This window comes from Lissotriton vulgaris, chromosome 8 (assembly GCF_964263255.1).
Source record: "Lissotriton vulgaris chromosome 8, aLisVul1.2, whole genome shotgun sequence".
NCBI lineage: Eukaryota > Metazoa > Chordata > Amphibia > Caudata > Salamandridae > Lissotriton > Lissotriton vulgaris.
In genome coordinates this window covers 1,456,392,405-1,456,417,210 of record NC_141696.1, presented here as the reverse complement: position 1 = coordinate 1,456,417,210, position 24,806 = coordinate 1,456,392,405, and the positions used below count along the sequence as shown (strand labels likewise).

The following is a 24,806-nucleotide window of genomic DNA, read 5'->3' as shown; positions in this document are numbered from 1 at the left end:
GTTATCCCTCAACCACCCTCTCCTATAGATAATTTGCTAGGCTAGGAGTTAATATTATACTCCAGGAGGTTTCAGATGCAATTAAGTCTTTGAAGAGGGCAAAAGCACCTGCTCCAGATGGTTTCTCTATTGAAATCTTCTCATTCATGTTTCCTTTCCGTGCTTCCAAATTATCAGAGCTTTTTAACTTTTTATTTCTGATTCAAAGCTAGTGCCTCTTTTATAAAAGCCTATGTAACCTTAATCTCTAAGCCAGATAAAGAAACTTGATTGTATATGCATTATAGGCCTATATCAATTATCAATTACAATTGCAGGATCTTTACCAAAATCGTACCTTTATGTTCAGAGTCTGTTATTCCTCTTCCAGTAAAATCTGACCAATCTGGTATTATTAAGGGCCAGACTTGCTGCTGACAATGGTAGAATGTTCTCTAGTATTGTCAGCTTAGCTTGACAAGTTAACTCCCCCTTGGCAGCCCTCTCACTATATGTACACAAAGCTTTTAAATGTATTAATTAGCAATTTATGTTTACCATCGTTCATTGGTTTGACTTTGGCCTTAAATTAATTTCTTTCATTAAATTGCTATATTCTAACCTCTGAGCTAGTATTTTCCAGAATGGTCGCTTTACTTCTTACATTTACTTACATAGAGGCACAATGGAAGGACTCCCCCTCTCTTCTTTGTTCTTTGTTCCATGTTTGGAGCCTTTCCTGGAGTGAATTCATTGTAAGACAAACACATCAGGTTTTAAACACGGTGCTCTAGTAGTTCAATTATCTGCATATTTGATGATACCCTAATATATGTCCAATCTGCTTATCTCTCTGGATCAATTTTAAGAAGAGGTTTCTCTATATTCCAGTATCACAAGGTTATACATTTTATTTTGATAAAACATAGATTTTATCTTTGAACTCTATTCACTGTCAAGACATGTTTGCTAATATGAACTTTAGACGATGTCCTTCAAACATTAAATATCTTGGTATCTGATTTTCTCCCACTGTTTATGACACACTTAGGATGGGATTAAGACCTTGGAAGTCCTGGAGCATGCCCACACACTTCCTCCCTCTCCAGGACTGCCAAAGCCACCTGCACACCGCCCACAGGATTTTAACTCTTAATTTTTGGAAAGCCTTAGAAGGGCCGTGCCGTGGGCCAGACACAGTGCGTTCCGGTATGTCATAGACTGTAAAGTCCATGCTGTCCTGGACCTGGGGGTGCATACAGACAGGGGGGCACACACCATGCCCCCGCATACACCCTAATGCACAGGGGCAAGAGGGGGCTCTGTAGGGCCCCCTTTCTTTCCTGACTGCCAGCAGTAACATGGAGGATATCTTTGGGACACCACTGGCAATGAGGAAAGTCGTAATATGATTGGCAGTACCTCAGGGCACCACCAAGCATATTGTGACCCTCAGACAGATGTGGGACCGTAGTTCCCCGGCAGTTGCAGCGATGCAATGGCTGTCAGACTGCTGAAGTCATAATTGGGAGTCGGACAGGCAGTGTGGCAGTGGCTGGACCGCTACCACCATGCCTTCACAAGTCTGGAGGCCCTGCTCCGAGTACCAGACAAGTGATAAGCCCCTAAGTAAAATTTTACTATGTTAATATGGGTATCGCCGGAGCTGAAAATATTTGCCATGAGACTCCTGGACATTATTAAAAGTGGTTTCTTTCACCAGATAAAATGGCTCTCTGGAATTAGAGCGGTTCTCAAAGAGCTGGGTCTGGCGGAGACATGGGAAGACCCAACCAATGCCGTATTTCCATCAAAAAAGGTAATCAAGGGCTTGTACTGATAGATGATATATTTGAAACTTTTTAGGACCGTTCCCCCACTTTCACTAACTGGGGTGTTTATGGAGTTCAAGGATGAAACTCGCTTCGAGACATTCTGGGACAACATAACGAAGCCACTGGACAGAAAACTTTACTTTCAAATAAAGAATTGGTAGTATACCTATCAGATCTTTCCCATCCAGATGGTCAAACAGTGGAAGTAGCTCTTGTCCATTTTGCCCAGATCTTAAAGAAACAGTTAGCCACTTACTCATTGTGTGCCCGGCCTACTCTGCCCCGCGCAGAGTCTGGCTGCGACCCATGGCTAAACTATTAGGCACTCAGAGTGGAATTGTGGCTACTAGAATTATCTGTACAAACCCAAGCCCTGTAATATATTTAGGATGGGCCTGGATTATTAGAAGCAAAAAATGTAAAGGGGTTGGTCTTTGAAAATGCACTTTATACATGAATACTTGATGTGTCTTAAACTGGTCATTTTTACTATAATGAATTACTTGTTTTAAACCTTGTATACATTTTAATTCCATTTTTATATAAATTTATATATGTAATGCTTTTATGACTATGTCGAATAAAGCTTTTTTGACTGACTGACTGACATAGGTGTCTTTCATACCAATTTTTCCATGTATATATTTTCCAAAATTAATTGCTATGTACCCGGTACATAATAAAAAACCATTGCAAGAAGCTGCTAAGTTATTGGCTCTGGATTCATCGGATTCTTGTGAACCTACAAGTCCTATATATCCCCACAAATAAAAAAGGTCCACTGGATGTAACAGTATATTGCTTTCAAACAACTGTGTTAATTAGGTGAAAACGTTGACACAAATGGCTGTTTTTCAACTAATTTTCAATTTTTCCTATATTCATTGGTTAGTTTCTATAAAGAAACCTTAAAGGATCTACACAAATGACCCCTTGCTGAATTCAGAATATTATCTACTTTTCTAAAGTGTATAGATTTCCAGGATCCATTTTTGCTTTTATACCCATTTATTCCATTAACTGGAAGGAGGTTGAAAGAACCAAAAATAGCAAAAATAGGCTATGTCCCAGAAAAATGCCAGAACTGTGTAAAAAATGTTGGTTTTCTGACAAAAGTCTGCATGTCCCCAAAAGATGGGAAGAATGTGATTTCAGCACCATACTCCCTTTTTTGATACCATTTGCAGGGAAAGAACCCGCCGCTTTCATCTGTAGCACTATTTTCAAATTTCTCAAACAAAAAAGAATTTACCTGAATTTTGGCTAATTTCTGAGTCCACTCCACAAGGAATCCACAACCCTGGGTACCTTTAGACTCCCCATGATGTTTTTAAAAAATGACGCAAATTTAGCGTGGATACCATATGTGGTCAAAATGTTACAGAGGCCTAAGCGTGAACTACCCCAATTAGCCAATAAAAGGCTTAGCACTGAGGGGGGGAGGCCTAGCAGCGAAGGTGTTAAACCACGTGTTCCATAATGCACCAGGGCATAGAATGAACAGAGAATCCTTCTTGGACTTATGAAGCAGTTGAAAACTCTGCCTCCTTGCTGCTGGTCGCTCACGTCTCTCCGTGGCACTTTGAACTATGGGCCTCATCTTTCATGGAAACATGTAATCGCACCGAAGAATTTAAACTGTTACCTTCGCAGTTTTGGAAGTGGCACATTGTAAGAAGGGAAGTGCAGCTTTGTATTTCTTTGCGTTTCAACCGTGGGGGTAACTGCCTCTCCCTGCAGGTTTTGGCACTTGGAGCAGCTACGCATTTAGGGTTATGACAGGGAGAGGGCTAAATTAGAAGTCTCTGGGTTTTTTTGCAGATTGCACAAGTAAATCGCATCGTTCTTCAAACTAGACGCAATGTTCCCTGATGTTTTCTATGGGAGTGCAAATTGGGGCCTTCAAGGTATGATTTATTACTTATTTCCTGCAATGAAGCAGGCAGCTTTCTGCCACACAAAAACCTCATGGGAGTTAATTCTTTATTTCTCTAATGTTGCAGCTTCACCAACACATTATTAAGAACGCCATCACAGCTATATTCAACCTTTGACCAATCCAACGGCTACAATCAGGTACACACTTTATCTGATGCCTAAAACGTGTCTAGGGTAGCCGGACAACAGGTAGCTCAGCTTTATTTACATCGCATTCTTATAGTTTTTTTGTGTTTTTAGTTTCCACGATCCAATCCCAGTCCTGAGGAGAACACCCTAGCCACTTGGGGTTCGAAACGTGTTGGCTTTAGAGAAAGGGTGAGCCAACACAGGGCGTGTCTCGAGGGAATTGGTTTGAATTGACTGGTCATTTATGTTGTTTAGAACAGTTTTTTGGGTTATATTTTGAATTTTTGATTTGTTTAAATGGTGTCTAATCACAAGTGTGGTTTTTCAAAGTAATCATGTGTATTTTGGATGTAAATGTTTTTACTGTGTATCCAAATGATTTGTTGCCCATCTCATCACATGAAATGACTTGGCCAATTTTGGTGAAAAATTCTTAAGCTAAGTGGAATAAAGCATGTAGACTTTAGAAATGATTATCTAAGGTTCTATCCAATTTAATTGCAACAGCCTACCTTGTCACTGTGCTTGTTTGATGATATTGTAGCGGTCCAGGCCAGGTGGTGACAGGACCCGAGCCTTGCTTGTTTATACAGACAATACCACCTCCGCATTCAAAGTTCAGAATTATTTTGATGTTATCCCTCAACCACCCTCTCCTATAGATAATTTGCTAGGCTAGGAGTTAATATTATACTCCAGGAGGTTTCAGATGCAATTAAGTCTTTGAAGAGGGCAAAAGGACCTGCTCCGGATGGTTTCTCTATTGAAATCTTCTCATTTATGTTTCCTTTTCGTGCTTCCAAATTATCAGAACTTTTTAACTTTTTATTTCTGATTCAAAGCTAGTGACTCTTTTATGGACGCCTATGTAACCTTAATCTCTAAGCCAGATAAAGAAACTTGATTGTATATGCATTATAGGCCTATATCAATTATCAATTACAATTGCAGGATCTTTACCAAAATCTTATCTTTATGTTCAGAGTCTGTTATTCCTCTTCCAGTAAAATCTGACCAATCTGGTATTATTAAGGGCCAGACTTGCTGCTGACAATGGTAGAATGTTCTCTAGTATTGTCAGCTTAGCTTGACAAGTTAACTCCCCCTTGGCAGCCCTCTCACTATATGTACACAAAGCTTTTAAATGTATTAATTAGCAATTTATGTTTACCATCGTTCATTGGTTTGACTTTGGCCTTAAATTCATTTCTTTCATTAAATTGCTATATTCTAACCTCTGAGCTAGTATTTTCCAGAATGGTCGCTTTACTTCTTACATTTACTTACATAGAGGCACAATGGAAGGACTCCCCCTCTCTTCTTTGTTATTTGTTCCATGTTTGGCGCCTTTCCTGGAGTGAATTCATTGTAAGACAAACACATCAGGTTTTAAACACGGTGCTCTAGTAGTTCAATTATCTGCATATTTGATGATACCCTAATATATGTCCAATCTGCTTATCTCTCTGGATCAATTTTAAGAAGAGGTTTCTCTATATTCCACTCTCACAAGGTTATACATTTTATTTTGATAAAACATAGATTTTATCTTTGAACTCTATTCACTGTCAAGACATGTTTGCTAATACGAACTTTAGACGATGTCCCTCAAACATTAAATATCTTGGTATCTGATTTTCTCCCACTGTTTATGACACACTTAGGATGGGATTAAGACCTTGGCAGTCTTGGAGCACGCCCACACACTGCCTCCCTCTCCAGGACTGCCAAAGCCACCTGCACACCGCCCACATGATTTTAACTCTTAATTTTTGGAAAGCCTTAGAACGGCCGTGCCGTGGGCCAGACACAGTGCGTTCCGGTATGTCATAGACTGTAAAGTCCATGCTGTCCTGGAACTGGGGGTGCATACAGACAGGGGAGAACACGCCATGCCCCCGCATACACCCTAATGCACAGGGGCAAGAGGGGGCTCTGTAGGGCCCCCTTTCTTTCCTGACTGCCAGCAGTAACATGGAGGATATCTTTGGGGCACCACTGGCAATGAGGAAAGTCGTAATATGATTGGCAGTACCTCATGGCACCACCAAGCATATTGTGACCCTCAGACAGATATGGGACCGTAGTTCCCCGGCAGTTGCAGCGATGCAATGGCTGTCAGACTGCTGAAGTCATAATTGGGAGTCAACAGGCGGTGTGGCAGTGGCTGGACCGCTACCACCATGCCTTCACAAGTCTGGAGGCCCTGCTCCGAGTACCAGACAAGTGATAAGCCCCTAAGTAAAATTTTACTATGTTAAAATACAAAATACACACCTTACTCTCAGTTTAATCTCTATTGTTTATGTCAAAGGTGGGGAAGGTTCGATACTATTAAAACAATGATTGTTCTACACATCCTCTACACTATTTCAATGCTAACTTTTAAAATCCCTAAATACTATTTTAAACAACTTGATTCTTTTTGGACTGCATTTTTACTGAATAATAAAAAAACACATATCTATACAACCAAAACTTGAAGGTGGTATTCGATTTCAATATTTTAAACAGTATCATTCATCTCTTTTAATTCAACAGTGTTGTGCTCTGGCTTATGGCTTCCAAGATCAACCTTCACCAATTTGGATTACTTTTGAACATTCTTTATTTAATTACTTTGCTTTTAACAACATTGTTCACATGTCAAATTGTACTTTTGCACAATTTTTATTAAATAGAATACTTTTTGATAAATTTACATTCCAGCAGTGTTTCTTGTGTTCCTCGGTTTGGGATAATAAATATCTAAGTATATGAAAAGATCATTTTATTTTGAACATTGGAAACATTTTAAACATTGGAATGACAAAGTTATTTTTAGTACCATATGACTCCTGGCCATTACCACCTCTACTGAATGCATCGCTAGACAAACTTTTACATGGCTCTATTCCCAAGGCTGCTCTCATTTATAAACTTTAATATATCCAAATTGCACTAGATCTAAAAGTACTTTGTAACTGTTATGGGAAGACAAATTAGCTATATCGTTCACTCTATTATTTTCGGGTAAAATTTAGATTAAACCATTCAGAACTTCTAGTGATGCTAACATTATGTGGTTAGTCTTTTTTATATACATATAAACACTGCTATTACCCCAGAACATATTGTAAAATTTGACACATTCTCTTCTATGCTGGCCTCGTTCAAATCATTATGTCTCTTTAGTTCATTTGTTATGTAATTGTTGCCATGGTAAAGCTTTCTGCATTTTGATTTGGTCCAAATGCTTAAATACTTTTCAATGTACAGTTCTGCTTGCATTGCAGAATGTTTTCTTAGATTCTCTTTAGCCTCATATTGATAATTTACCTAATATACCTCTATTGTTAGATCTTTTTATTGCACTTACTTTTAAAGTAATACTCTCTTATTGGAAAGATTTCTCTAAATTATCTGTATTTACTTGGTGGAATGTTATATTTGGTGAACATATAATACATATTGTATCATACTCCAAATATTTACAACTGTTCTATGCTAGTTACCTTTAACTCATTTCATCTCTTTGCACTCACCACAATCTTAATTTTTCTTCCTCCTGCTTTTTCCATCTCTCCCTCATCTTCCTTCTTCTCTCTACTATTTTTCATATTCTCTTCCTCATCCTCTCCTTTGCTCTTCTTTTTATACATAAACAAATCTTTTTCTTTACTACCAAAATGGTTGCTCAATGAACTTGCAACAAAAATCACTACAAAATAGATATACACCAGAAATAGTGTTACATAAGTTAAGTAATATGTTCTTTATTTTTGGACAGTAGTGGTTTTCTGTGCTCTGTATAATAGTGAGCAATGTGTGTCTTTCTTTACAGAGTGTTACATATGATGAGGGAGGGTATAAAGGGGGATTAAAATTTCAAATTGGATATGGTAACCTATATAAAATAAATTTTGTTCAGTCAGCTGTCATGAACTGGCTTATTTTCCATTGTTATATGATTTAAAATTTTTGGGAGTTACTGTAATACTGAATAATGTAATATTGGATGATAAGAGGATGGCATAGTGATTTAAAATATAGAGTTGAATCTTTCAAGAAATATTGGTATCGCTGTCATTGGACATTATGAAACTGACCCACTACACACTGTGGCTTCTCTGGTATCCAAATGTCATTTTTTTGATCACCAAAAATAAATATGAGTTGATGGTTTTGCAAGCATGGGGTCTACATGACATTGACATTTGTCTGCTTTTGTCAGTGCTTTGGCTATTACACACAAGCTTTTGTGAAAACGAGCCATACACATGTACACTATCTTTTACTAGTAGACATTGGAATTTTTTTTCTCACTAGATTCTTCATTGGGCACACCTTTAAAATTAGTTCTGAACCATTTCCTTGTATATTTGATCTTGGGTTAATGTGGTGCTTTGCATAGCGTACAAAATGCACTGCATATTGGTCGCATTCTGATGCATGCATGATGGCACCAACCTAAAAGAAAAGAATGTGAATGAAACAAAAAAGCATCAAAGATGATTAAATAATTAGATACATGGTAATAATAAGGTGTAGTTTGATGCATCTTCTGAAACTCTGAAGTGATATCATGGATTGATCTTGTGATTCCCACTGTCTGACACAAAAGAACACAAAAACACATTCAGGATAGATCTCAATATGATTTAATATTTATTTTGCCAGCCAATCAATTTAATAAAAGCTGGTAGAGAGGGATAGCCTCATTGAGTTTACATTTCACGTCATGGAAATCTGTGGATAAAAAAAAATTAATAGTAATTAGCTTGTAATAACAGGCCATCATGTTCCTGTAAACAAAACATATTATAGGTAGCAGCAAAAGGTGTTTTGGTCTTTGCAAATCTTGTGGTGGGTACTATTTGCGGTGAGGGTACAGTTTAACTGTTGTATTATATAATTGTGGGTCAAAATCTTTTAATTTAATTTTCAGAAAATGCAAACAGCCGGCACTGACCATCAGGAGCCAAAAAATGTCCAGTATATTGTTTCAGTACTTAGGGGTTGATGGAACTCGTGGATCTTCACTTAGTGTAATTCCAAAGAGTCACACAACAACTTTGCAAGTTTCTGCGGAATTCTGCCAACGGGTGGAAATAATGCATTTTACGCTGTTGCAATGCGATTTAACGCCGGTAGCTCATTCAACGCTGATATATCTGTGACAATGCCAATGCGTGGTGCGCAAGAGCATGTGGCCAGTCAAGTTGATTTTCCTGCCTCTTGATGTGCAAATCTACCTGAGAAGCAGCACTCTAACCCTCGCTACTCCCATGACCCCTCGTGATAGAAAATCACACTGGAAGGCTTGCTAACGACCAAAAATCATGCTTGGGAATGCCAAATGATGTTAATGCTTGCCAGCTCGCTTGCTCGAGCTTTCACTTTCTTCCTGTTGTAATCACATTGCTTGAACTGGGAAAAAAGTATGCAAAGTGACTCTATGGAGATTGCAAATTGCTCTAAATCTACAAGTGTAAATTCAAATTCTGCCCTGGTCTAGTATGTATCTCGTTAACATCAACATATTCCATATGACAATAATATCCACCCTTAATTCATCCCCAAAGATGTCTCCATTCCATCGCCATCCCTTTAAATGTCCGTGACTGCACATATCCCATCTAGATCATAACTTGTCCACCCACTCTTGTTTAATGCATTTCTAATAACTTCCCAAATTTGGGCTTCACTTATCAATTCCATTGTTCTGATCCAGTTATTATAACCACCCTCAAGTACCTTGGACAAGTGATCTCCCTCAGTTTGGTTGCCAAAATACTCAGACATGTTCATCTCATTTTTGCCTAGAATGGCTTGTGTGGCAGGTAAGGTAACAGTCATTTTAATGTATATTGAATTAATAACTAACTGTTGTTACGGTCATCTCTAAATTAGCCTTTCAGTTCCTCCATTTAGCAGATTGTCACAAGGGCCAGATTTGACAATTAAGTGCTGGTTCCGAGCAGCGGAAACCAAAGGCTCAAATTAAGCACTGGATATATTCGGGCTGGAATGTAGTTCCAATTTACTGCTATCTTTAAAAGAGTTTCCTTCATTGCTTCTCTGGGTGCACTAGCTGCTGACCTGCTGAACATGTCATTCCATTATCTGCCAGTCAGTTATTGCCCCAATTCCTGTTCTCAGCACTTCTATCCTGCATTTCATGAGTTGACTGCATCATATTTATAAATCTTGCACAAACCTCATTTTGCATCATCCTTCTCAAGTATCCATCTCTCAAACTGAGTCAACAACTGTATTATAAATGTAGTTGCAAATTGCACTTGTATGTAGAGTGACTGATGCCTGTATTTATGTATGTACATTACTTAAACAGTGAATTGCAGATTTGATGGTCTGTTGGGTGTCTTGACCATATGTGTGATACCAGGTAGATTTAAGGCCAGTTACAAGTCAGAGATCTGCAGCTTTTGGATTCTGTTCATGAACAGTCTTGGTGGAGCATTTGTGGAATGAGTAGGGCTCAATCTTGCTGGTAAATCTGGTGATGTCTGAAAAAACGTCAAAGGCTTCCTTGCAAAGGGCACTTTTCAAGGGATTCTTGAATTTATGTATGCAAATTTACATAACACAAAACTAGCACCAAACCAATAAAGAGAATGATGAAGAACGGGGAGCAGTAGATCAATTAGAGGGCTGGGTTGATTGGATAGAGGCAGGCTAACTGGTGAACTCTGCAGATAGATGTCTAAGTGTTGGTGATAGGAGAAATAGAGAACGTGGCAGGAGGAGCTACTTCGGCCAGGGTTTAAAGAAACAGAATTGTCAATAATATGGTAGGCTGTGTAGTAGATTCAGCTGTGTGCACTTTGTAATTGAGGATAGTAAGTCCCTTAACATTAGAGTTTTCCTCTATATTTTTTGTTCTTGAATCTCAAATGAATGATTAATTTAGAATTCCCAAACCATGGTTGTGGCAAATGTAATGGTTAACAGGTGTGTCTGGCTAGGTGCTCTAAACAGCCTGTCATCCTTTACTAGAGTCATAACATTTAATATGGATCTGGCCATTTAGAATTTAGTGGATAGGGTACCCTGACACAACGGTGGTGGTGTACCCTGTTCATCAAACTGATTGCCAGTCCTCTCTATTTAGAGTTGGATGAGCAGCCAGAATAAGGCTAATGAAGGGCTCCCTGGAGAAAACATTAGACCAATAATCCAACAGATATCCAGCCATTGTTCTAAATATCTCGGACCTTTCATGCTATTGAGAGCAAGCAATCTTGCACATACATTTCCGTGTTTGGGACCACCAGGAATTGCCTGGTTTCCCAACAGATTTTTTTTTAATTGACCCCATACCCTGGGAGCAAATTCCCAGAGTGTTTGGGCTATTAGTCTTCTGTTTTTCAATTACAAATCCCCACTTTGGGAGTTAGTTTTGAAAAAAAGGGTAGCTAAGAGGCCAGCTGAAACATGGCGGCTGCTCAGCAGATTTACAGTGTCTTCAAAGTAGCCATCAAAGTGGCGGTGGCACCTCTCAATGCACTGAGGTCTGCACCAGGAAAGGAGGGATTTCTATATATGGTTGGTGGTATTCTGCCAAGTTGGCTCAATGTATGATCTCCACCCTGCTGGTAGATGGCAGACCACCCTCCATAGCACTTAATAACCCCCGAAGAATGGGCCACTTAAAAAAAAAATACGAACCTCTAGAGGTTTCTGAACCGAGTAGCCAGACTATGCTTCAACTAGGAGTTAGATAATAACACTCTGCTTTAAATGCTCCCCAAATTTGCTGATATTTATTTCACTTTTTCATTTCCCCCTCAAACACTATGTTTTATCTTTTTCCATCAAGGCAATATCAGAGACTTAATCAATTAAAAGGTGTTGTTTATTTTGTATGCTAAGGAGCACCATTCTTGAAACATGATTTGAAAGTTGGAACTAATCAATGCAACTACAATTTGTTTTTGAAAAGCAAAGGTGCAGATCATGCTAGCCACTAATTTGTCCTTGTTTTTGTGGGTTGCAGTGTATCTTCCAGCTCTTGTGATCCTTGGAAACAGCAAATGTTACCAATTTAACAGTTTGAACATCAGAGAGCATATTTGATCAGTGAGGTGGCTATAGTTCTGGTCTTCATGGTGGTGGCAGCTCTCTCCCTAACAATTTAAAGTGTAGTTTTGGAAAAAAGCTTAATGTAGTTTTGTGGGTGTTTACTGCTCAATTATAATGTTCAATAATGGATAATATATTGCTGTAATTCAATCAACTACACCATCTAAAACTATGTCCTGTTTCCAACAGCAGTAGCCATATGTGAATAGAACATTTGGCCCTTCACAGGATGGTCCCCATATTCACCCCAGGTAGTGACCCGTTATAGTTAGTGAGATCAAAGTGACCCTGCTGCTCCATCCACAAATTGAGGGGATCCCTTTGCTCTGACCACAAAATGGGCTCATTTAGAAGGGAAAGTGGTATCATGAAGCATATATGATATGATTACATTTACCTACTTCTGGTTCTATCGTGCGACCCCTTGCTTACCATGCTGGAATGAGTGGTCCAATCATCATCCCTTTTATAATTGCAGAGAACGAAGGAGTCCAAGCTCTTCTGTCTCTTGCTGTACACAGAAATAGGGGATTTTAATATGATATGTTAGCTCATGTTTGTAGCAGTTTTGCAAAGCTTAAAAAGTGCAACTAAGTTGGACAATTATCAGGTATAGCTACCTACACAGGCTAACTCTCTAAAGACAGCACCTGGCAATGTACTGTAATCAAAAAAGACACAAACATATAGTAATAGAAATGCGTTTACATTTTCCATGAAATTACAAAATTAAAATTCAACAAACTAAAATCATTGTAAATTATATTGAATACATGCTCCAAGTGTACCTTATGCAAGAGGAAACAACTCAGTGTGAAGCATCTAAACAGACACAATAGTTCAGAACAAGATACACACCAATGTAAATAAAAATAACAGGTGCAAATAATGTTTGACTCTGAGTACATAACAGCACCTTTGAGATGAGTACAAATTGCACTCACCCCTGTATTTGAACACACTATTACCAACAGTTCTTACCGAGGCCCTCATTATGAGTGGTCAATTAATGCTCCTTTCTTAGGATTTGGATGAGTGTGTGCTCCACAAGGGATGGAGGCCCCAAAAGGCCAAGACAATTGTATGCCAATACTAAAGATGAATTTTAAAGGTCAGTTTACGTTATTTAGCCACTCTTTGAGAATATTGCAGAGTGTGCGAAATCTATATTTGATTTATGCTAATTTTCATTTCCAACCCTCCAAACTCGCAGTTAGCAACCTTATTTAGAGGTGGGGGATATTTTCTACTAGTAGAGCCTTAGGGGCATATTTATTAAAGAGTTGCTCACCCTTCCGCCACGCTATGGGTCGCAAGAGCTACACAACTTTTACGTTCAATTTATCAATCTGTGTAAGGCCATCTTGAATGGCACTGCATGGCATGATAAACCCAGAGTCGCACAACACATCGCTGCGCTACCCTGCCTCAGGGTGGCAATCCATGGGTTGAGTGTGGATGTCCCATGCATCCACCCATAGATTTTGGTGCATTTTCACATTTACTTCACTGGTAAACCTGGGAAGGTTGTGAAATGCTACACATCCCCATTTGAAGTGTTATGATGAGAAATATCTTAATTTGATCTTGTTTATTCCTCTTTCTATGTGTGCTGCTTTCTGTAGCACACACAAAAAGAGGGAAATGCCTCAGGGGCCATCATGAATAGAACCACTCACACACTCACTCACGCCCCTATAGAACCTCTCTTATTACCATGGAAACACACACACAGCCACTCACATACCCATTCACAGACTCAGATGAGTTTTCATATACCCACTCACTCCTCAATAGAGGTACTCACACCCACGCACTGAGTAGTACAGCCATTCACACAACCATTCACTCAGCCATACAGCCACACATACAAGTCACTCAGACGAACAGTCACTCACATAGCCACACACTCACACGTACAACTACTCACACACCCACTTATTTACCTACACTGTCACTCCACATAACCTCGCTCATCCATACAGCCACTGACTCACTCTTACAAGCACTCACACACACACATAATTACTTCACACATACATACAAGCACTCACGCGTACACTCAGTCACCCATACAGCAATTCACACTCACTCTCTGATACAGCTACTCACACACCAACTCACTTAACCAAACACCCACTCACTCATCCATACAGCCACTTACACACCCAGTCACCCACTCATATAGCCATTCAGATATCCACTCACTCACCCATACAGTCACTACACACACAGATACCCTCCCAGAGAGCCACGGACACCACCACTCACTCACCTATAGAGCCACTGACACGCCCTCTCATTCACCAATATAGCTACTCACATTGCATTTCCCTCAAACACACAGATACTCACACACCCATATACTCAAGGATTGATATATATATAAACCAAGGAATCTGATTATTAATTCAAAGGGTCTCACGACAGAACTATGAAACTAGAAGCTGATCTGGTTTACAGCATCAACTATCCTCAGTCTGAGCTGTTCCTGGAGCCGAGCACTGCTGAAAATTCTTATGCAAAAGGTGTGCTTCAGAATGGCTATGTATCGTATGAAACTTGTTGGCATATTTACAATGAAGTGGCGCAGCACGGCATTAGCCTCCTTGGCTTAACGCTGCACTCTGCCACTTCAAAAACAATGTGGTGCAGCCCTGCATTTCCCCCATGCTGGGGCTAAATGTAGCAGCCTAGTGCCAAAGCAAGCACACTTGCACCATAGTGCAAGGGTGTCTGCGTTGAGGGAAAGATTGTTTATGTGCATGAAGGCCTCCCTTCCTGTACATAAACAATATATAAATGGCGTTTTGTAAATTTGTTGTGTGTTGCCTAATGCAACATACATAGAAGTTGCAAAACGTTATTTTTTAAAAATTGTTTATGTGCAGAAAAGGTCACCTTTCTGCACATAAGCAATCAATGGCCTTTTGCTGTTTCTATGTATACCGCACAAAGCCGAACACATGAAAACAGAAAAAACGAGGATAAATAAAAATGATTCCTTGTTTTGCCTGTGTAAGACCAGGTTTTCCGTGGTCTTAATTTTCGTGCTGCCTACTATTTACACCACCCTTGTAAATAGGAGTCAGCATCAAAATCAATGGGTGTTGCAGTGGAACACCCACAGCAACACCCATTGCCCTCCCCTTTCACGCTAAGTACAGCTTGAAAGGGTGCCTTATTTACAAGGCAGCGAAAGGCCACATTAAGTGGCTTAACGCTGCCTTGTTTATTAAGGCAAAGGCTCAATTGGCGCCGCAGTGTCACTAAAAGTTACGTTGTGAATATGCCCCTTAATTTATAAACTATTTTCTGCTAATGTTTAGCATAACGCTTAGAAGCAGCAATAGGGTGTTAGGATACTAGGAACTTGCTAGCCATGTTAGGAATGTTCATATTTTTTTTGTTGACTATGACATATACACCTGCGTTCATGTTCTCTTTCTGCTTGTTACTGATAATGCTTGATGCACTAGACTTGAGTTTCAGAACATTTTAAAGTTTCATCTCCTGTATGTTGGTACCTATTATTGAGGGTTTGTCATCCCACTGTGTCCCTGAACTCATCTAGTGGGACTGAACCTGACCACCTCCTACTCAGTACTGCTCAGTGAGTTGACTTGAATATAGATTGCAGTCCAACTGGATTTCTAATTCCTAATGCTGCATTAAACTGAGCCCTTGCACCAGGGGGTTAGACATGTGACCTTTGCTGCTTTATTGTGGCAACAGATCATGACACAGTCCAGTCCAAACTGCAAAGTCAGGTCCTCAAGCAACCCAATGTTATGGTTTGTATACTTATTAAGTTCTACGTGGAACCTGCAAGGTGACATTGTTAGTGAGTTACATGGTTTGGTTTCAATGCCTGAGCATTCTGTTGAGGACAGTTTACTGTGGTCGAGGAACTGGACAGACCTCTTTCCTTTGCATGTGGAGCTTACTCATCATTCAAGAAGCTGCTACTACATTCCTGTCAGCTGTTTCATGCTTTGGTCCCCTCCCTAACTATCGCCCTATTTCCCTTCTTCCATTTCTGGGTAAAGTCCTGGAGTGCCACGTCATCAAAGTCCTCAGTTCCTTCATTGAGGACAGCGGCTGCCTAGCATCGTGCTAGGCAGGTTTCCGTCCGTCACACTCTACCGAAAAAGTTGTCATCTCAGTCATGGACAAGCTCAGGGAGGGGATGGATGTCAAATTGCCCCAGGCCCTTATGCTTTTTGATTCATCCGCCGCCTTCGACACGGTTTATCATTCTATCCTTCTCACCCATGTCGAGGCGGTGGGCATCAGGGGGCCTGCCCTGGCTTGGCTCACCTCCTTTCTGAGGGATCGCAGACAGGCCGTCTATCTGGCAGACTTCTCTGCTCCCTCACGCAAGGCGCAGTGTGGCGTTCCTCAAGGCTCCTCCCTTTTCCCCCTCCTGTTCAACTTATACATTTTCCCCCTCATTTTTGCTTTACAGAAGATGGAGGTCACGGTATTCAATTATGCCGATGACCTCCAGCTCATATTTACCCTTTCTGATTCCCCTTGCTCTACTCACAATTTCCAATCAATCATGACCTTCATCAGGGACTGGATGAATTGTAACCACCTCAAGCTCAACCCCGATAAAACCGAGCTGGTTCTTACCGGCGGCAGCTCCAGTCCCTGGACCGCTCCTTTTGGCCTCTCTCCCTGGGTCCCCCTCCATCACCATCCCACTCAATCAAAACATTAGGGATAACACTCAACCAACACCTCACCTTACACTCCCAGATTAGCACGGTGGTCTCCTCCAGTTTCTTTACCCTCCGCACTATCCGGAAGATCTCACGGTTTTTCTCTTTGAAACTTATCCTCATGGCCATGGTCTTATCACGCTTGGACTATGGCAACATCCTGAACAATGGCGTTCCTGCTTACGCCCTCCGGCGTCTCCAATTGGTTCAAAACCAAGCTGCCCGTCTCATCTACGGCCTTCCCAAATCCCATCATGCCACCCCCTTACTCAGGGCCCTGCACTGGCTTCCCATTAGAGAACGTGCCGTCTTCAAGATGGGCTGTACGACCTTCCAGGTCCGTGCAGGGACCGCCCCAGCTTTCATCAACTCTGAAATCAAAGTCTACGCCCCCAGCAGAGAGCTGCGCTCTTCCACCCAATCTCTTCTGTCTGTAACCCAGTTTAGGAAGATCAAATCAGGGGGAATGATTTTTTCTGTCCTTGCTCCCACTTTCTGGAACTCTCTTCCTTTCACCATCAGGTCCACCGCTACCTATCCTGAGTTCCGTAGGGCGCTCAAAACCTTTCTCTTCTCACAGGCCTTCCCGCTTTAAGTACCTGCACTTCTGTTCCCAGAGTTTGCATCCCTCAGCGCCACAAAACCGCCCGGTAGCCGTGCGCTTAACAAAAACCTTCAAATTCAATTAAATTCAGGAGAGGCACACTACAGCCAAGACCGGTTTAGGCCTGAGGAATATCATCAGTCGGTGCCGCTTGGTTGCAATGTCAAGTGAGCAGATGCTTTCTTAAGATCACTTGTCTTGTCTGCATGCTTTGTCGTTCTGTACTGTTTAATCATGTAAAACCAAAGTACTCAAGGTCTTTGCGAGTTGGTCAAAGCTCCCTGTGTAAAAAGGCTAGTGTAAGGATACTGGGAATATATAAAGAAGGTAAGGCAATGGTCTGTAATGACATAGAACCCTGGAATGGAAGGAAAAGCAAGATTAAAGCTGAAAGGTAAAGAAGGAGGAATAGAAACGAAGGAAGGAAGGACATTTCTTTTACAGAACTGGGAGGATAGCAGAGAAAGAGACAGGGAACAATGCTGCAAGAGTGGGCGGAGACTGACAAGAATGCAGGGTAGCAAGAGAGAGAAGGTGATGCCAAGATCAGAAACCACCAAAGTAGCGGGAAGTGCAGAAACACACAATCCGGAAAGACAGTAGCTGATTTCTTTGACAGGACCTTGACTAGAAATCAAGAAATAGATTGGTACAGGGTTCGATTTAAGGAGTCCACAGATATAGCGGGACTGGAGCAGGGTTGGATCGAGATTAAAAATCGGCCCGGGCACGTTATAAAAAAGTGGCCCTCATTTTGTATATTGCCTTTCCGCAAAACACTGCTTCAATATTTTATGAAAAGAAGGGGCAGGGGTTTCTCTGACAAAGGAATGTTTTCTTAACTTCAAGTAGATAAAAAAATGCATAGGTTATTTCACAATAATGAAACACCTGAAAAAAAGTGAGGCCACATCCGCTCAGGCCCCCTGCTCTGCTCAATATACATACATAAATGGGCCAGCCAGAGAAAGAAAGGGAGTGACACATCTGCCCGTTGATAAAAGGGAGGTAAAGGATGCCCATCTGCCTCCAGAAAGGCCTCTCTGGCACCCACTGGGCCACTGGCGGCATATGAACAACACAGACACCTCCGAACTCGCCCCCCAAGGCTGCCCATTAAAGCAGCCTACAGCTGAAATTTGGATATCGGCCTATCAGCCATTGCCCGAGTGGCCACCTTTCCAATCCAACCCTGGACTGGAGACCTCCGGGCTAAGAGAAGCTTACAGAGACACACATGCCAACCTTGCAGCAGTCAGGGAAACAGAACAGGGAGGAGCAGGAACTAGCGGGAGAAGCACCCCCATGCTGGGGCTAAATGTAGCAGCCTAGCGCCAAAGCAAGCACCCTTGCACCTTAGTGCAAGGGTGTCTGCGTTGAGGGAAGATTGTTTATGTGCATGAAGGCCTCCCTTCCTGCACATAAACAATATATAAAAGGCGTTTTGTAAATTTGTTGTGTGTTGCCTAATGCAACACACACAGAAGTTGCAAAACGTTATTTTTTAAAAATTGTTTATGTGCAGAAAAGGTCACCTTCCTGCACATAAACAATCAATGGCATTTTGCTGTTTCTATGTATGCCGCACAAAGCAGCACACATGAAAACAGAAAAAATGAGGATAAATAAAGATTTCTCCTAGTTTTGCCTGTTTAAGACCAAGTTTTCCGTGGTCTTAATTTTCGTGCTGCCTCCTATTTACACCACCCTTGTAAATAGGGGTCAGCGTCAAAATCAATGGGTGTTGCAGTGGAACACCCACAGCAACACCCATTGCCCTCCCCTTTCACGCTAAGTACAGATTGAAAGGGTGCCTTATTTACAAGGCAGCGAAAGGACACATTAAGTGGCTTAAAGCTGCCTTGTTTAATAAGGCAAAGGCTCTATTGGCGCCGCAGTGTCACTAAAAGTTACGTTGTGAATATGCCCCTTAATTTATAAACTATTCTCTGCTAATGTTTAGCATAGCACTTTGAAGCAGCAATAGGGTGTTAGGATGCTAGGAACTTGCTAGCCATGTTAGGAATGTTCATATTTTTTTTTGTTGACTATGACATATACACCTGCGTTCATGTTCTCTTTCTGCTTGTTACTGATAATGCTTGATGCACTAGACTTGAGTTTCAGAACATTTTAAAGTTTCATCTCCTGTATGTTGGTACCTATTATTGAGGGTTTGTCATCCCACTGTGTCCCTGAACTCATCTAGTGGGACTGAACCTGACCACCTCCTACTCAGTACTGCTCAGTGAGTTGACTTGAATATAGATTGCAGTCCAACTGGATTTCTAATTCCTAATGCTGCATTAAACTGAGCCCTTGCACCAGGGGGTTAGACATGTGACCTTTGCTGCTTTATTGTGGCAACAGATCATGACACAGTCCAGTCCAAACTGCAAAGTCAGGTCCTCAAGCAACCCAATGTTATGGTTTGTATACTTATTAAGTTCTACGTGGAATGTGGAAGGTGACATTTTTAGTAAGTGACATGGTTTGGTTTTAATGCCTGAGCATTCTGTTGATGACAGTTTACTGTGGTCGAGGAACTGGACAGACCTCTTTCCTTTGCATGTGGAGCTTACTCATCATTCAAGAAGGTGCTACTACATTCCTGTCAGCTGTTTCATGCTTAGGTCCCCTCCCTAACTATCGCCCTATTTCCCTTCTTCCATTTTTGGGTAAAGTCCTGGAGTGCCACGTCACCAAAGTCCTCAGTTCCTTCATTGAGGACAGCGGCTGCCTAGCATCGTGCTAGGCAGGTTTCCGTCCGTCACACTCTACCGAAAAAGTTGTCATCTCAGTCATGGACAAGCTCAGGCAGGGGATGGATGTCAATTTGCCCCAGGCCCTTATCCTTTTTTGATTTATCCGCCGCCTTCGACACGGTTGATCATTTTATCCTTCTCACCCATGTCGAGGCGGCGGGCATCAGGGGGCCTGCCCTGGCTTGGCTTATCTCCTTTCTGAGGGATCGCACACAGGTCCTCCATCTGGCAGACTTCTCTGCTCCCTCACGCAAGGCGCAGCGTGGCATTCCTCAAGCCTCCTCCCATTTCCCCCTCCTGTTCAACTTATACATTTTCCCCCTCATCTTTTCTTTACAGAAGATGAAGGTCACAGTATTCAATTATGCCCATGACCTCCACCTCATATTTACCCTTTCTGATCTCCCTTGCTCTACTCACAATTTCCATCCAATCATGACCTTCATCAGGGCCTGGATGAATTGTAACCACCTAAAGCTCAACCCTGATAAAACCGAGCTGGTTCTTACCGGCAGCAGCTCCAGTCCCTTGACCCCCTCCTTTTGGCCTCCCTCCCTGGGTCCCCCTCCATCACCATCCCCCTCAATCAAAACATTAAGGATAACACTCAACCAACACCTCACCTTACACTCCCAGATTAGCACGGTGGTCTCCTCCAGTTTCTTTACCCTCCGCACTATCCAGAAGATCTCACGGTTTTTCTCTTTGAAACTTATCCTCATGACCATGGTCTTATCACGCTTGAACTATGGCAACATCCTGTACAATGGCGTTCCTGCCTACGCCCTCCGGCGTCTCCAATTGGTTCAAAACCAAGCTGCCCATCTCATCTACGGCCTTCCCAAATCCCATCATGTCACCCCCCCTACTCAGGGCCCTGAACTGGCTTCCCATTAGAGATTGTGCCCTCTTCAAGATGTGCTGTACGACCTTCCAGGCTGGTGCTGGGACTGCCCCAGCTGTCATCACCTCTGAAATCAAAGTCTACGCCCCCAGCAGAGAGCTGCGCTCTTCCACCCAATATCTTCTGTCTGTAACCCAGTTTAGGGAGATCAAATCAGGGGGAATTAATTTTTCTGTACTTGCTCCCACTTTCTGGAACTCCCTTCCTTTCACCATCAGTTCCACCGCTACCTATCCTGAGTTCCGAAGGGCCCTCAAAACCTTTCTCTTCTCACAGGCCTTCCCGCTTTAAGTACCTGCACTTCTGTTCCCAGGGTTTGCATCCCTCAGCGCCAAGAAACCACCCGGTAGCCGTGCGCTTAACAAAAACCTTCAAATTCAATTAACTTCAGGAGAGGCACACTACACCCAAGACCGGTTTAGGCCTGAGGAATATCATCAGTCGGGTGCCGCTTGGTTGCAATGTCAAGTGAGAAGATGCTTTCTTAAGATCACTTGTCTTGTCTGCATGCTTTGTCATTCTGTACTGTTTAATCCTGTAAAACCAAAGTACTCAAGGTCTCCGCGAGTTGGTCAAAGCTCCCTGTGTAAAAAGGCTAGTGTAAGGATACTGGGAATATATAAAAGAAGGTAAGGCAATAGTCTGTAATGACATAGAACCCTGGAATGGAAGGAAAAGCAAGATTAAAGCTGAAAGGTAAAGAAGGAGGAATAGAAACGAAGGAAGGAAGGACATTTCTATTACAGAACTGGGAGGATAGCAGAGAAAGAGACAGGGAACAATACTGAAAGAGTGGGAGGAGACTGACAAGAATGCAGGGTAGCAAGAGAGAGAAGGTGATGCCAAGATCAGAAACCACCAAACTAGCGGGAAGTGCGGAAACACACGATCCGGAAAGACAGTAGCTGATTTCTTTGACGGGACCTTGACTAGAAATCAAGAAATAGATTGGTACAGGGTTCGATTTAAGGAGTCCACAGATATAGCGGGACTGGAGCAGGGTTGGATCGAGATTAAAAATCGGCCCGGGCACGTTATAAAAAAGTGGCCCTCATTTTGTATATTGTCTTTCCACAAAACACTGCTTCAAAGTTATATGAAAAGAAGGGGGAGGGGGTTCACTGACAGAGGAATGTTTTCTTAACTTCAAGTAGATACAAAAATGCATAGATTATTTCACACTGATGAAACACCTGAAAAGAAGTGAGGCCACATCCGCTCAGGCCCCCTGCTCTGCTCAATATACATACATAAATGGGCCAGCCAGAGAAAGAAAGGGAGTGACACATCTGCCTGTTGATAAAAGGGAGGTAAAGGATGCCCATCTGCCTCCAGAAAGGCCTCTCAGGCACCTACTGGGCCACTGGCGGCATCTGAACAGCACAGACACCTCCGAACTCGCCCCCCAAGGCTGCCCATAAAAGCAGCCCACAGCTGAAATTTGGATATCGGCCTATCAGCCATTGCCCGAGTGGTCGCCTTTCCAATCCGACCCTGGACTCGAAACCTCTGGGCTAAGAGAAGCTTACAGAGACACACATGCCAAACTTGCAGCAGTCAGGGAAACAGAACAGGGAGGAGCGGGAACTAGCGGGAGAAGCACTCGATTCCACCACGCTTCAGGAGGGGTATGGCCAAGCCAGGAGCATGATCACAACTTTGTATGGATTTGGAAGAGGCGGCCAGACTGGGCAGTGGTGTAGGGAAGGCTGAGTAAGTAAAGTACAGACTGGCAGAGTTATACATCACAATAACAGAAGAGTGACGATTATTATATCTTTTTTTGGTGCGCCAGGTTTGGTTTTCTTTTTGAAATTAGTTTGAGTTTCATAAAAAGTACGAGTCAAGGGGATAGATAGATTTATACCGGCCAAAGGATGTATATATTTGTATATATTTTTCTTTTAAGCAAACAGTTCTAAAACATAATTAACATGAATTCATAGGATGGAAAGACCTGTCAGGGAAGGGCAAAGGAAACAATAAAGTACTAGAGAGTAAAGACCAGTCTTTCTGAAAGTGACAGAGGACTAGATAATGCTTACTGAGGTATTGTTGGAAGTGAGATATAAGGTAGAAGAAAGAGTGGAGATGAACAATATCTTTACTCCAGGATACAATACGTACCTCTGACTCTCTTTCCTCGGCTGCCGGACGGTTAGCCTGAAAGGAAGAAGAGCAAGAAGAAGACATAACAATGGTTTTGCGCTACGACAACTAAATCAATGACAATAACGATTGATAAGCAAACTGTGATGTACTATAAAGTACTTCCCCTACAACTACTACCTTGTGAAGAATAACCAAGCAGAATAAAATAGGGTTCACTTATACTTATACAGTCCAGACTCTGATTAAAGACTGTACAACCTGACCAATGGATTGAATCTAACAACTGTGAATTTACTCCTCAAATTATTTCCTTTCTAAAATATGGTTTTAGTGCTGATCCCCCTTCCTGTTTGAAGAGCTGTGTACATTGCCAATGTATGTTGGCTCTCAAGATTCCTTGGGTTCTGTCAATGTTTATTAGATGTGAGAGTGATGAAGATCTTACAAGAATTCTCAGGTTCTTGACATGACCACTTGACTTGGCAGCCATCCTTGCACTTGTGTGGGAGAATTGCTACCCCCAAGCCACAAGGCCTTGCCTGGCTTCATTGGTCAATGGGCACAGTGTGGTTCACTCCTCTCTCTGCCCCCATTGGGACCCTCGTTGACAAGCATGACTACAAAACCTGCAATACATACACGCAATCCTGAAGCACGATCATCACCCAGCCTTGACTCTCGAGTTTCTGCAGGAGAAAAAGAAAAGACAGAGTTTGACCAATACACTCTCTCATGATCCTGACAAACACAGAATTACATCAGTGTTAGTGCACTAATCCAACAGAAGCACATACTTATTTTTAAAGGATACTATCTGATTTTCTGGCTAAAGGCAAATTCGAAGGTACTTGGTTTAATGTCTCATTTTTTAACCATGCTGAAAATGGTTCACGGAAGGAGTAAACTCTCAAGGACGATAAAAAAACTAAACTAAGTTCTTAGGATTTTCTTGAGGTGGGATAAAGTGAACCTAACCTGGAACCCTGGAATATTAACATAGTTAAGCAAAACTTATACATTGATTGTCAATAGATAAGTCACACAATCCCTAGAAGAACAGGGCAGCAATGTTCATGTACTGATATTGCGTCGCTATTAACAGCATTACATTTTAGTGCAGCAACTGAGAGAAAGGTTGTCAAGAAGACATAAACCAATGAAGGCAAAGCAATAATAATGGTTGTCAGAGGTAGAAATGTATTCACCAGTCAATCTACCCTCATTCACACTTTTCTACTGGGTTTTACATGTATCATATAAGAAAAGTAAAGTCTTGTAAAACAAACGTGTCAGCATACACGGTCAAGTTACTGGACTATTGAAAAGCACAGGACTATAGGAGCCTTCCAATGTCCAATGTATGGCAAGGTAAAGCATCCTGTCTTTTGGCTTTGTACTGATAGAGGGTAAATGTAACCATTTTCTACAAGAAGGGGGAATCCAGGCTGGGGGACGGGGAGGCGAGGTGGTGAACGGTACAAAGAAAGGGGGTGTGTGTTACTAGGGAACCTTCCTACCTTTCAGGTGTCCATTATCTAGAAAGTCTGTTAGCTAATTTCAGACAAGTATTCTTGAGCCTCAAAACAGGTTCCCCTGATTAATCCCATGGGTAAGACAGTATATCGGATCCCTCATAGTCCATTTATACCAGGTTATATGGTCTAGTCCTGGGGCCTCTTATGAACAAACTCCACAGCTCTAGAAATGTCTCCAGTCGATCATTCTGCC

General features: G+C 41.8%; 1 long non-coding RNA gene across 5 annotated transcripts in view; it reads right to left on the bottom strand.

Annotated features, from left to right (window-relative positions):
* The window catches only part of LOC147698912 (uncharacterized), a 776,736-nt gene that overhangs the window by 727,848 nt on the left and 24,082 nt on the right, over positions 1-24,806 (bottom strand). For 4 of the 5 annotated variants that reach the window (XR_015299386.1, XR_015299384.1, XR_015299382.1 and 1 more), the window contains exons 2-4: positions 23,718-23,764; positions 23,094-23,129; positions 12,399-12,477 (exon numbers count right to left, since the gene is read on the bottom strand). This is a non-coding gene — a long non-coding RNA (uncharacterized LOC147698912). Of the gene's footprint in view, positions 1-8,498; positions 8,610-12,398; positions 12,478-23,093; positions 23,130-23,717; positions 23,765-24,806 lie in introns of those variants that run through there. The other variant, XR_015299383.1, reaches the window with a different exon arrangement.